The following is a 14,322-nucleotide window of genomic DNA, read 5'->3' as shown; positions in this document are numbered from 1 at the left end:
TGAATGGCGTACTCGCCAATGGAAGAAACACCCTGTTCCAGGTTCAGCAGGGCAATCTCGGCAGAAGAAGCTCGGGCAGGCTCCTCGAAGACACCACGGACCTCAGCGAAGAAGGACTGGACTGTGGCTGTGGCAGAATCATTGCGGTCCCCATCAAACTTGTCCGGCAGGGACAAGCAGGGGTTAAGAACGGCCGGTTGCTGCGGAGGAGTTGCAGGAGCCGGCGGAGGAGATGGTTGTTGCAGCTGTAGCTGTGACTGAAGTTGCTGTATCTGCGGCAGCAGCTGCTGTGACTGAAGTTGCTGTATCTGCGGCAGCAGCTGCTGTAACTGTGACTGAAGACGCTGTGTCTCGGAGATCAAGTATGCCAGCTGTTGATCTCGTTGGGCGATCTTTACGCCAAATTTGTCCGGCAGGGACAAGCAGGGGTTAGGAACGGCCGGTTGCTGCGGAGGAGTTGCAGGAGCCGGCGGAGGAGATGGTAGTTGCAGCTGTAGCTGTTGCTGTATCTGCAGCTGCTGTATCTGTGACTGAATACGCAGTGCCTCGGAGGTCAAGTATGCCAGCTGTTGATCTCGTTGGGCGATCTTTAGGGCTAGCTGGGCGACCAGTGTAGGATCTTCAGCGGGATCCATGGCCGGATCTACTGTCACGATGCCGGCTGGCAGGAGGTGGATCCTCTGTGCCAGAGAGGGATTGGCGAGGACCGCGCTAGTGGACCGGTTCTAAGCCACTACAGGTTTTCACCAGAGCCCGCCGCAAAGCGGGATGGTCTTGCTGCGGCGGTAGTGACCAGGTCGTATCCACTAGCAACGGCTCACCTCTCTGACTGCTGAAGATACTGAAGATAGGCGAGGTACAAGGGAGTAGGCAGAAGCAAAGTCGGACGTAGCAGAAGGTCGAGGCAGGCAGCAAGGATCGTAGTCAGGGGCAACGGCAGGAGGTCAGGAACACGGGCTAGGAACAGACAAGGGAACGCTTTCACTAGGCACTAAGGCAACAAGATCCGGCAAGGGAGTGCAGGGGAAGTGAGGTAATATAGGGAAGTACACAGGTGATCACACTAATTGGTAATTGGGAAGATTGGGCCAGGCACCAACATTGGTGCACTGGCCCTTTAAATTGCAGAGACCCGGCGCGCGCGCGCCCTAGGGAGCGGGGCCGCGCGCGCCGGGACAGGACCGACGGAGAGCGAGTCAGGTACGGGGACCGGGGTGCGCATCGCGAGCGGGCGCCACCCGCATCGCGAATCGCATCCCGGCTGGAGGCGGTACCGCAGCGCACCCGGTCAGTGGATCTGACCGGGGCGCTGCAGCAACGAGGATGAGGCGAGCGCTCCGGGGAGGAACGGGGACCCGGAGCGCTCGGCGTAACAGTAATATATACAGTATATACACACACATGCACACACTGCAAAGTAGCCTTACACCTATAATAATAAAAATGTTGGTTGTCATGATCTGGGCTACAGAAAATTCTTTCAGCAGAATCTCTCTAAGCCATATACTTAGGTAATTAAAAGAAATTATTTAGTGTTCTAGCTACTCATGATTGCAGACACATAGTAAAACCGGTAGAACTTGAGTTGTGTTCAGGAATCCCCCTCAAGATATTTGGAGGCCATGAGCCTACATGTTGAAGCTGACTTGTAAAGATAAAAAAAAAGTCAGCTAACCCAGGAATGTGACTGATCAATAGCAAGATACAAGGTTATAAAAAAAAATGCAAGACCAAAGATTACAAACACCAAGCACAGTGATGGTCATAAAAAATGGGAACTATAAATAATGTGAATGACACATATTATACATGTTTTCACAACATACATATGGCATACAACACTTATGTAGCTACAACTCTGGTAGCATCATTATTGGTCACACCTGATCCCATTACCACTTATGGAAATGGTTCCTATAAATACAGATAGAATTTTTGTATTGTATATTTTATTTATTCCAATGAGAATTTATTTTGATTGCTAAAAGATGCTAGAGGTATGTTAATATAACAAGTGAAACATAAGTCTACCTTTAAGGCAAAACAAGAGCAAACTTCAGAGTTTCCTGTTGTAAATATTTCCTAGGGAGTTTTTCAGAAGAGCAGGTGCTATCTCCATTTATATGAACTACTAATACTTTATTGGAGATAAAAATGTATTGAATTTCTTGGTATTTTTTTTGGGGGGGGGATTATGACATCCTGAAATACTGTATCCTTTTAGGCTGGATATACATTACATTTATGTGCACGCCAGGGGCGTCACAGGGTGCCGGTGCGAAAAATTGCCCTGGGCCCCCCTACCATCTGACGACCCTCTTCCCCAATCCCGGACGACCCCTTACTCGGCTTCACAAAGATATCAGTGACTACAGCATTGATGGGACACAGTCAGGAGAATACACAACTATATAAGTGACTAACAAGCAGGGCCAGACAGACAAAACAGACATTTAAGAATAAGCAGACCATTTTTCTGGTGGGGGTCCAACTTCTGGGACCCCCACCAATCACCCAATCAGCTGTTGTAAAGCTATAACTCCCCTCATGTCTGGAAAGCCTCAGGCATTATAGAAGTTGTAGTTTTTCAACAGCTGGAGAGCCATAGATTAGGGTACAGCGTCACCCATCATCACTGCGGAACTTACAAGTTACTCCAGCTCTGATGGGACAGTCAGGAGAAAACACAATGATATCACTGACCTGAGCGATGTCTTCTCTGTTGTCTTTTCTTTTCTTCTTCATCTGGTCCAGACGTCAGGATGTCTTCTAGCTCCATCTTCTCTGCAGAGTCTGACACCCGGACATCATAGGCTCCTTACTTTGTCAGTAGATCCTTTTCCTCTGTATGAAGACAATAATCATTATTATTCTGCTAAATACTGTACCCCCTGAATATAATACTGCCACCCACTTTATCCCCTTGATACAAAATTACCACCCACTGTACCTCCTGCATATAATACTGCCACCCACTGTACCCCTGAATATAAAACTACCATCCACTGTACCTCCTTCATATAATACTGCCACCTACTGTACCCCCCTGAATATAATACTGCCACCTACTGTTCCCCCTGAATATAATACTGCCACCTACTTTTGCCCCTGAATATAATACTGCCACCTACTGTTCCCCCTGAATGTAATGCTGCCACCTACTGTTCCCCCGGAATATAATACTGCCACCTACTGTTCCCCCTGAATATAATACTGCCACCTACTGTTCCCCCTGAATATAATACTGCCACCAACTGTTCCCCCTGAATATAATACTGCCACCTACTGTTCCCCCTGAATATAACACTGCCACCAACTGTTCCCCCTGAATATAATACTGCCACCTACTGTTCCCCCTGAATATAATACTGCCACACACTGTACCCCTGAATATAATCCTGCCACACACTGTGCCCCTGAATATAATACTGCCACACACTGTACCACTGAATATAATACTGCCACACACTGTGCCCCTTGAATATAATACTGCCACACACTGTGCCCCTGAATATAATACTGCCACACACTGTGCCCCTGAATATAATACTGCCACACACTGTGCCCCTGAATATAAACCCTCAAAAATAACCATGCTATACGCTGTACCCTCCCAAACATCATACATACATACATCTTGCTTACACACATCTATCATACATACACACACATCATTCATACATACATCATACATACAGTACATACACACATCATTCCTACACACGCCACCTCCGGACCCCCCCCCCCCAACACATGCATAATACATACATACATATAGAGCTGGGCAGTATGACCAAAAATGTGTATCACAGTATTTTTGTAACTTATGGCGGTTCCATGGTATATAACGGTATTTCTCCCCCCCCCCAAATCATGTGACCCGCGAGCGCTGATCTGCTTCCCCCCCAAATAATTATCAGCCCAGCGCTGCGCTGTCCCCATCAGGGAACTAATCACCTGTCACCTGCAAGCGCTGCCCTCCTCATCCTCCTGTTTGTTGCGGGCCACCGGCGCTGGAACTCTGTATTGTACGCTGTATCCCTATGCACGGGCTGCAAAAGGTAAACAATATAAACTTTAACTCACCTCCCGTTTGTTCCGGTACCGGCCTCACCTGCTTCCTGAGGACGGGAACGTCGGAGAGCCATCAGCCTATCAGCGGCTTCTTACATGACAGTGTTCTCAACCTATCACCGGCCGAGAAGGAACATCGCTGCAGTTGGTGATAGGCTGACGGCTCTCCAACGGATGAAGGTGAGTTAAAGTTTATTTTGTTTATCTTTTGCAGCCCGGGCATAGGGATACAGCGTACAGTACAGAGTTCCAGCGCCAGCGGCCTACAACAAACAGGAGGACAAGGAGGGCAGTGCTTGTGGGTGACATGTGATTAGTTCCCCGATGAGGACAGCGCAGCGCTGGGCTGATAATTAATTAATTCATTCCCGAGGGGGAGGGGCCCAACCGGTATTGCGGTATGGGAAACATTTATATCGTGCAGGACAAAAATTTCGGTATTCGGTATGAACCGGTATACCGCCCACCACTACATACATACACATACATAATACATACACCCGCCGCCTCCAGATCTCTCTTCATAATTCATCTCCACACATCATACATACATCCTTCTATCTTACACACATCTCCACACATCATACATATACATCTTGCTTACACACATCTATCATTTATACACACACATCATTCATACATCATTCATACACATGCCGCCTCTGGACCCCCCACACATGCATAATACATACACATCATACATACACATACATCATACATAAACATATCATACATACACCTGCTGCCTCCAGATTCCCCAGCATAATACATGTCCACACATCATACATATATCCTTCTCGCTTACACACATCATACATACATCTTGCTTATACAACATTATCAATTATACATCATACATACAGTACATGCACACACATCATTCATACACATGCTGCCTCCAGACCCCAAATCCCCCCCCCTCCTCTGGACCCCAAATATCATCATCCACCCCCCCCCCCCCCCACTGGACCACAAATCTCATATAATCCTGCCACCTGACTGGACCCCAAATCTCATATCATCCCCCCCCCCCACTGGACCCCAAATCCCATATTATTTCCCCCCCCCCCTTCTCTGGACCCCAAATCTCTGGGGGGAGGGGGGGTGGGGATATTAGTACCCTCAGATTAGAACCCCCTCCCAGTAGTCAGGGAGTCCCCTTAGATATTAGAACCCCCCCCTCCCTTCCAGTAGACAGTCCCCTTCACTTACCATGTGGCAGCTTCCAGCAGTGCACCACATTTCATCGAGGACCATGCTGCTGCTGCTGTAGGAGTCAGAGGCAAAGGCTAAAGTTGTACCGCCTCTGGCTTTTTTTCATTGCTCCAACTCGGTGTTCCCAGTCCATTCGCATTGGAGTTGAGATACCTTTCACAGCCGGGCAGAGGCTTCTCCCCCAGATAACGATCGGTGCGCGGCCATACAGAAAAGGTGGACTCGTAATGATGTAGAGCGTAGTGACGCACCCTTGCTGTGATTTTGGGAACGTCATTACGCGGCCACCGTATCTGTACGGCCGCGCACCGCTCAGTGCCCCAGGGCTACGGGGTCCGGTCACGATTGCGACCCTTGCGACCTCTCTAGTTATGGCACTGGTGCACGCACAGGCCTTATTGACTTTACTAAATGTCTGCAGGCAGTCAACTAGTGACTATGTTTGGGTCATTACCCAACTGTATACATTTTTTATCCAGGCTTTAATAGAACTCATAGGGGCCCATGCTAATATGTGCTCAAACTTGTTGCCATAAATTTTTGACAAATTGCATGTTACATTTGTGTCGTGAAAACATTTATTGCATGAAAATCTGGTATGATCTAGTCTTGGTTACACTTCTGCATAGTTTAATACAAGCAAAAGCAAATCGTACCATGTTAGGCTGGGTTCATGTATAGTATATTGTTAGGTCAGATCCATTCTTGGTTTTAGTTAAAGTGTACCTGTCAGATCACCAAAAAAAAAAAAAAAAAAAACTGTTGCTCAGTATCTCATCCTGATCATGTACATATCATTTTTATGTGTCTATGACCTATATTTCTCTCAGAATTACCTTTATTTCTGAATAACCTTAATGTTGTCAACCAGAAGCAGGGGGGCGGGTCCCTTTCTTCTCCTCAGGTGATAACCACTCCCCCTCCCTCACTCTCCTCAGTCACTGCTCTCAGGAGTGAGCATCTGTAACCCTTTCCTTTCTGGTTTTATACTATACACACACACTGTGTGCTTACAGCTTTTGCAAAACTACAGCTCCCAGCATGCCCACACATCCTTTGAGTTGTAGTTTTGCAACAGCTGGAGGCATATGATTGGTAAAACCCAGATTTACAGCAGTGTTGCAGCAGGCTGTGTTCTGCAAAACTACCACTCCCAGAATGCCCACACATCATTTGGCTGTGCAGGCATGCTGGGAGTTGTAGTTTTGCAACAGCTGGAGGCATATGATTGTAGTCCCCCTGATTTAGATACACACACACACACATTGACTTCATTAATTCATACACATGCACATTACCTAGACAACACAGATTTACACACATACATATATATCCACACACACATATATACATGCAGGGACACTTACATTTTAAATGGGTACTCCGGTGGAAAACTTTTTTTTTTTTTTTTTTAAACTGTAGCCAGAAAGTTAAACAGATTTGTAAATTACTTCTATTAAAAAATCCTAATCCTTCCTGTACTTATTAGCTGCTGAATACTACAGAGGAAATTCTTTTCTTTTTGGAACACAGAGCTCTATGCTGACATCATGACCACAGTGCTCTCTGCTGACATCCATGTCCATTTTAGGAACTGTCCAGAGCAGCATATGTTTGCTATGGGGATTTTCTTCTACCCTCGACAGTTCTTAAAATGGACAGAGATATCAGCAGAGAGCACTGTGGTCATGATGTCAGCAGAGAGCTCTGTGTTCCAAAAAGAAAAGAATTTCCTCTGTAGCATTCAGCAGCTCGTCCCACCTCGTCCAGTGATTGGCAGAACAGCAGTATGACACTCTGGGCCCTACATCACTCTGGGCCCAAGCATCATGTTTTCTCACAGCAAGAGGATCGCAGCCGGGGACCAAAGTGGGACACCCGAGGTACCACTGAAGCAATGTAGATAAGTAAATGTTTTTGTTTTATATAATGCACAATGGGCATTCTTTTAACCTCCCTCACCCCCCTCTACTGGATAATCCCTTCAAAGGGAATCTGTCATCAGTGTCACCCAAAAATAATACTTATCGATCCGTGGTCCCGTTTGCCCATTATCCTCCTTATTCGGTTGATAATGTTCAGCAGGCCTGTTGCCAGAGGTGTAGCATCAGGGCCCTATATGCCAATTACTGTACTGCTCTCTTATGGGGCAGATGAGCTTTGGTGCCCCCTTAGGCACCTGGTGCCCCCTTAGGCACCCGGTGCCCCGTTGTGACTGCTAACTCTGCTACCTCTATAGCTACGCCCCTGCCTGTTGCGTTGGAGGTGCTCCAAGATCACGCTGACAACATGGCTTCCGTACTCCCTCCTTCTGCGAGCAGGTTTGAAGAAGCAGCAGCTGTGACATCAGTGTGCTCCTGGAGTGCCACCCTTGCACCTGGCCTGCTGAATATCTTTAACTTCAAAGGAGAATAAAGAGCAAACAGGACCACGGATCAGCCCATAGTAAGTATAATTTTCATCAGTGTCACCTGCACTACAAGCCTGTACCAACAGGTTAATACAGGTTACACATTCCCTTTAGAAATACTGACGGCTCATAGTGGTCATTGATGGTGCACACTTCAGGGAGATCAAGGAGACTAATAAAGTGTAAAAATAAATAAATAAATCTAATAAAAGATTTTACACAGTTATATATATATATATATATATATATATATATATATATACCCCTTCTATACTAAAAATGTAATCATCCCCTTTACCCATTTTTAATATACAAAATATGTAACCATTAGAAATATAAATATATTTAGTATCCTAGCTTGCGGAACTATGAAAATATAACATAATGTATCCCTAATGGTGAATGGCGTAGATGTAAAAAAAAAAAATACCAAACCGAAGAATTTCTTTTTTTTTTTTTTTTTTTTTTATTACATCTCTAAAACAATGGAGTAAAAAGTCCTATTAATACAAAAATTTTCCATTAGAAACTACAGATCACGGTGCATAAAATGTCAATTTAAAAATATATAGATATATGTTTAAAAATTTTAGCACATTGTACATTAAGCACATTGTACATTAAGAAGTTCATGTTTTTCATACTAACTGCAACAGCATTTAGCCATTGTAAAATTATAAATTAAAAAAATTGCACCAAAAATGAATGAATTTCTAAAATAACTATCTTGTGTCTAATATAAACTTATGTAGTGCAGCTCTTACTGCTACAGTGTTGTGGAAGATAAGGCGCCATAGCCATGTGACAAGAACTTCACATCAGCCTCATTACAGACGGATATAGACGGATATAGCCAACTTTTTAGCTAGAGTGACAACAGATTAAGTAAGGCACGCAAATATCTTCCGAATCCAATAGCATGAAATCCATGCATGAAGTGTTAGTTTAGTATGGCAGAAATGTGAGTAAATTGTGCACACACTTACCACACTGATCCAGAAGAAGAGTCACAACCGGCCTCATGCAGGACAAAAAGAGAACAGATTGAAGTTCTTCAAAGCTATGTACTTATGAAGTTCTATGGCTCTGGGGTTGTTTACTGACGTGAAATTACTGGTCACAGATTGTAAAGAGCTGTGCATAATGTGTTCATGTCAGTATGTTTGACAGCCTTCGTCTTGCAGCGTTCCAATCTTGGCATGCAAGAGGACGAGTATGTGCGCATATATAAGTGTATATATAGCCCTAACACTATACTGTAAGACAGCTGTTGTGACAAGGTCATAAAAACTTCTGGCCTGGCACGTATGGTATAGGTCAAAGGCTGCATAGTTTTTGTAAATATTAATCTATACATGTTGACATGAAAACACATGAAAAAAATATATCACAGAAACAGTTAATATACTGCCCAAAAAATAAAGGGAACACTAAGATAACACATCCTAGATCTGAATGAATGAACTAATCGTATGAAATACTTTCGTCTTTACATAGTTGAATGTGCTGAAAAGAAACACACAAAAATTATCAATGGAAATCAAATTTATCAACCAATGGAGGTCTGGACATGGAGTCACACTCAAAATCAAAGTGGAAAACCACACTACAGGCTGATCCAACTTTGATGTAATGTCCTTAAAACAAGTAAAAATGAAGCTCATTGTGTGTGTGGCCTCCACATGCCTGTATGACCTTCCTACAACACCTGGGCATGCTCCTGATGAGGTGGCAGATGGTCTCCTGAGGGATGTCCTCCCAGACCTGGACTAAAGCATCTGCCAAGTCCTGGACAGTCTGTGGTGCAACGTGGCGTTGGTGGATGGAGCGAGACATGATGTCCCAGATGTGCTCAATCGGATGGGGAACGGGTGGGCCAGCCCATAGCATCAATGCCTTCCTCTTGCAGGAACTGCTGATACACTCCAGCCACTTGAGGTCTAGCATTGTCTTGCATTAGGAGGAACTGAGGGCCAACCGCTCCAGCATATGGTCTCACAAGGGGTCTGAGGATCTCATCTCGGTACCTAATGGCAGTCAGGCTACCTCTGGCAAGCACATGGAAGGCTGTGCGACCCCCTAAAGAAATGCCACACCACACCCTTACTGACCCACCGCCAAACCGGCCATGCTGAGGGATGTTGCAGGCAGCAGAACGTTCTCCACGACGTCTCCAGACTCTGTCAAGTCTGTTACATGTGCTCAGTGTGAACCTGCTTTCATCTGTGAAGAGCACTGTGCGCCAGTGGTGAATTTGCCAATTTTGGTGTTCTCTGGCAAATGCCAAACGTCCTGCACAGTGTTGGGCTGTAAGAACAACCCCCACCTGTGGACGTTGGGCCCTCATACCACCCTCAAGGAGTCTGTTTCTGACTGTTTGAGTGGACGCATGCATATTTGTGACCTGCAGGAGGTCATTTTGCAGGGCTCTGGCAGTGCTCCTCCTTGCACAAAGGCGGAGGTAGCAGTCCTGTTGCTGGGTTGTTGCCCTCCTATGGCCTCCTCCACCTCTACTGATGTACTGGCCTGTCTCCTGGTAGCGCCTCCATGCTCTGGACACTACACTGACAGATACAACAAACCTTCTTGCCACAGCTTGCATTGATGTGCCATCCTGGATGAGCTGCACTACCTGAGCCACTTGTGTGTGTTGTAGATTCCGTCTCATGCTACCACTAGAGTGAAAGCACCGCCAGAATTCAAAAGTGCCCAAAACATCAGCCAGGAAGCATAGGAACTGAGAAGTGGTCTGTGGTCACCACCTGCAGAACCACTCCTTTATTGGGGGGTGTCTTGTTAATTGCCTATAATTTCCACCTGTTGTCTGTTCCATTTGCACAACAGCATGTGAAATTGATTGTCAATCAGTGTTGCTTCCTGAGTGGACAGTGTGATTACAGAAGTGTGATTGACTTGTAGTTACATTGTGTTGTTTAAGTGTTCCCTTTATTTTTTTTTGAGCAGTGTATGTTTAGTTTATCAACATCACGCTTATTTTGCTTGTGTGTCAGAACAAAAAACAAAAAAAAGCATTTATGCATGTAAAATGATCTGCTCACCATCTTAGATGCAGCTGTTGGACTTGAAGCTGCTCCTGTGCATGGGAAATCACTACAGCTGATCCACAGTCACATAGAAAAATAAAAAAAAATATTTCTAAAACAAAAGTTTAAAAGTTCCAAATTACTTCTACACAAAATCTGTAGAAACATGTCTAACATGTCTCAAACCTTTGGGGGTGGGAGGGGCACTTCAGAAAACCCTCTTAGGCTGGGTTCACACTACGTTTTTGCCATACTGTTTTCAATCCGTTTTTCTTAAGAAAACCGTATGGCAAAAAAAACTGATGGAACAGTATGGAAAAAAGTAAACCGTATGCGTTTTTAAACAGTATACTGTTTTTAAAAGTGCATACAGTTCCGTCAGTTTTTATTTAAAAAAACCCATAAGTTTTTGAAAATTTTGTCCATTTTTAATGGGAGGGGTCTTGGGTGGGGACTTTAGGATTTAAATGCGCATGTGCAAAGTAAAAACGTATACATTTTTCCCATATGGAACCGTATACATGTGCGTTTCCCATTGACGTCCATGTAAAAAAAAAACGTATGCGGTTGCAGTACGGTTTTTAAACCGGAGACAAAATCGTGGTCAACCACGGTTTTGACTCCGGTTTAAAAACCGTACTGCAACCTCATACGTTATTTTTTAACATGGACGTCAATGGGAAACGCACATGTATACGGTTCCATACGGGAAAAACGTCTACCTTTTTACTTTGCACATGCGCATTTGAATCCTAAAGTCCCCACCCAAGACCCCTCCCATTAAAAATGGACAAAATTTTCAAAAACGTATGGGTTTTTAAAAAAATAAAAACTGAAGGAACTGTATGCACTTTTAAAAACAGTATACTGTTTAAAAACGCATACGGTTTACTTTTTTCCATACTGTTCCATCCGTTTTTTTGCCATAAGGTTTTCTTTAGAAAAATGGATTGAAAACAGTATGGCAAAAACGTAGTGTGAACCCAGCCTAAGGCTGGGTTCACACTACGTTTTTCAACTAAGGTTCCCGCATACGTTTTCTATCAAAAACCGTATGGGGAAAAAAAACGGATGGAACAGTATGGGGAAAAAGTAAACCGTATGGGTTTTTAAACAGTATACTGTTTTTAAAAGTGCATACTGTTCCGTCCGTTTTTGTAGAAAAAAACCCATACGTTTTTGAAAATTTTGTCCATTTTTAATGGGAGGGGTCTTGGGTGGGGACTTTAGGATTCAAATGCGCATGTGCAAAGTAAAAACGTATACGTTTTTCCCGTATGGAACCGTATACATGTGCGTTTCCCATTGACGTCCATGTTATCGCATTTGAATCCTAAAGTCCCCACCCAAGACCCCTCCCATTAAAAATGGACAAAATTTTCAAAAACGTATGGGTTTTTTTCTACAAAAACGGACGGAACAGTATGCACTTTTAAAAACAGTATACTGTTTAAAAACCCATACGGTTTACTTTTTCCCATACTGTTCCATCCGTTTTTTTCCCCATACGGTTTTTGATAGAAAACGTATGCGGGAACCTTAGTTGAAAAACGTAGTGTGAACCCAGCCTAAGACAGAAGTCTCAAACTGTTGGCCCTCCAGATGTTGAAAAACTTCAACTCCCAGCATGTCTGGACATGCCCGGACAACAGTTGGCTGCAGATAACGGCTGTCTGGGCATGCTGGGAGTTGAAGTTTTGCAACATCTGGAGGGCCACCAGTTTGAGACCCTTGCTTTAACCCCTTAAGGACCAGGCCAATTTTCACTGTAGGACCAGGCCATTTTTTGCACATCTGACCACTTTCACTTTAAGCATTAATAACTCTGGGATGCTTTTACCTTTCATTCTGATTCTGAGAAAGTTTTTTCGTGACATATTCTACTTTATGTTAGTGGCAAAATTTTGTCGATACTTGCATAATTTCTTGGTGAAAAATTCCAAAATTTTATGAAAAAATAGAAAAATTTTCAAACTTTGAAAAAATAAGGAAAATTGTAAGGAAAATAGACATTCCCAATCAATTATATTTTGATTCACAAATACAATATGTCTACTTCATATTTGCAAAACAAACAAAAATGTGTCCCTGAGGGTCTCAGGGTAATAGACTACTAATCAACCTTTAAGGGGTTGCCCCCTCTCGGGGATAAGCCCTTACTAGATACCCTCCCCTAAAACCAACTTTTATTGAATTAATATTAAAATTCTTATAACCCCTTCACACGTATTAAAATTATCAGCGATGCAGTACTGTACTTTCAGTGGGGATATTGTATTAACCCCCTACTGTATTAGGTATCACTGGAGCTATGGTGCCTATATTGTAAATATGATTGGTGTGCTACGGTATCTGCATCACCTAACCATAGACTGCCAGTCCTATTATGATGCAAGATCTGCCGCTGGTTAAAACACAGTCAAAACCTCCCTGACGTTTTGCGGATGAATCCGCTTTGTCGAGGGTTGCGAGGCTACTGAGCTCCGGACGCCCATCACTAATTAATATAACCTCGTATCCTCCTCATTTCCGTACCGTCCCCCTCCAATAGAGAAGCGCCACATCATAGTCTCCCATATCGCGTGATTTGTAAACCAATCCGGTTCTCCTTTTACTCTTTGTTGTTATCATGTGACCAGATGACGTATCTGATCACATGTCTTGCGCGATCTCATTCACTGGTAATCCTGCGCATGTCACAGGACTTAGATTTCTTCAGCTTCTCCGACTCGCGCATAACATGTCTCGCGCGATCTTTTTTCATTCAATGGTAATCTCGCGCATGTCACAGGACTTAGATTTCTTCAACTTCTCCGACTCGCGCATAACCAGGGTCCGGTCTGGGTATACTTATTTGGCGCATGTCACTGCACTTAGAAATAATTCCGGTCTCACACCGGCACATATGTGCACAATGCGCATGTTCTTGCGCTTAGGGAATTAAGTCCCTTTACAAGTGTTAATATATGCGCATATTTAGACACTTAGTCTTATTTTCATTCTTGTTCAAAAGGGCAGCATAGAATAGTTATTGAATCTATATCACTAAACTTGGAGGGGCTTGTCGATCATATATACTATAGATTTTATTAATACGCTTATTCATATGTTGCCAATAGTACTTTATTGCTTATTCTCATTATGATTTTTATTTGTGTTTTTGTTTTTTAGGCGTCTTACAGACCGATACAATACCGGTGGAACCTGAGGTAAGTTGTTATTCTCTGATGTCTATATTGAGTATAGTTTGTTGAATATGTGGGTGTCCGAAGTAATCTATACTGGGGTTTACAGTCTTATATCTGGTATGTTATCTTCGTGATTAATCATTCCAGGAACGCTACATATGTAAAGTCTTCATTTAAGCCGTATGGACTTCTACTTTTGAGGCGGTAAATCCACCTCATCTCCTCTTGTAGTAATAGCTTATCGATGTTCCCTTTCCTGGGGCCTAATGGTTTTTGGGGGCATGTCACATTTAGGAAGCCCCTATGGTGCCGGAACAGCAGAAAGCCCCCCACATGGCATACCATTTTGGAAACTACACCCCTCAAGGCACGTAACAAGGGGTCCAGTGAG

General features: G+C 43.9%; 1 protein-coding gene across 3 annotated transcripts in view; it reads right to left on the bottom strand.

Moving 5' to 3' along the window:
- The window catches only part of ZNF593OS (ZNF593 opposite strand), an 84,855-nt gene that overhangs the window by 13,261 nt on the left and 57,272 nt on the right, over positions 1 to 14,322 (bottom strand). Inside the window, exon 1 of one of the 3 annotated variants that reach the window (XM_056557466.1) lies at positions 10,759 to 10,954. The exons of the other annotated variants lie outside the window; for them this stretch is intronic. The gene's annotated coding sequence lies outside the window, so the exon portion shown is untranslated. Of the gene's footprint in view, positions 1 to 10,758; positions 10,955 to 14,322 lie in introns of those variants that run through there. 3 annotated transcript variants of the gene reach the window in all.

The sequence above is a fragment of the Hyla sarda genome, chromosome 2 (assembly GCF_029499605.1).
Source record: "Hyla sarda isolate aHylSar1 chromosome 2, aHylSar1.hap1, whole genome shotgun sequence".
NCBI lineage: Eukaryota > Metazoa > Chordata > Amphibia > Anura > Hylidae > Hyla > Hyla sarda.
Note: the sequence above shows the minus strand (reverse complement) of the source record. Positions and strands in the feature narration are given on the sequence as shown.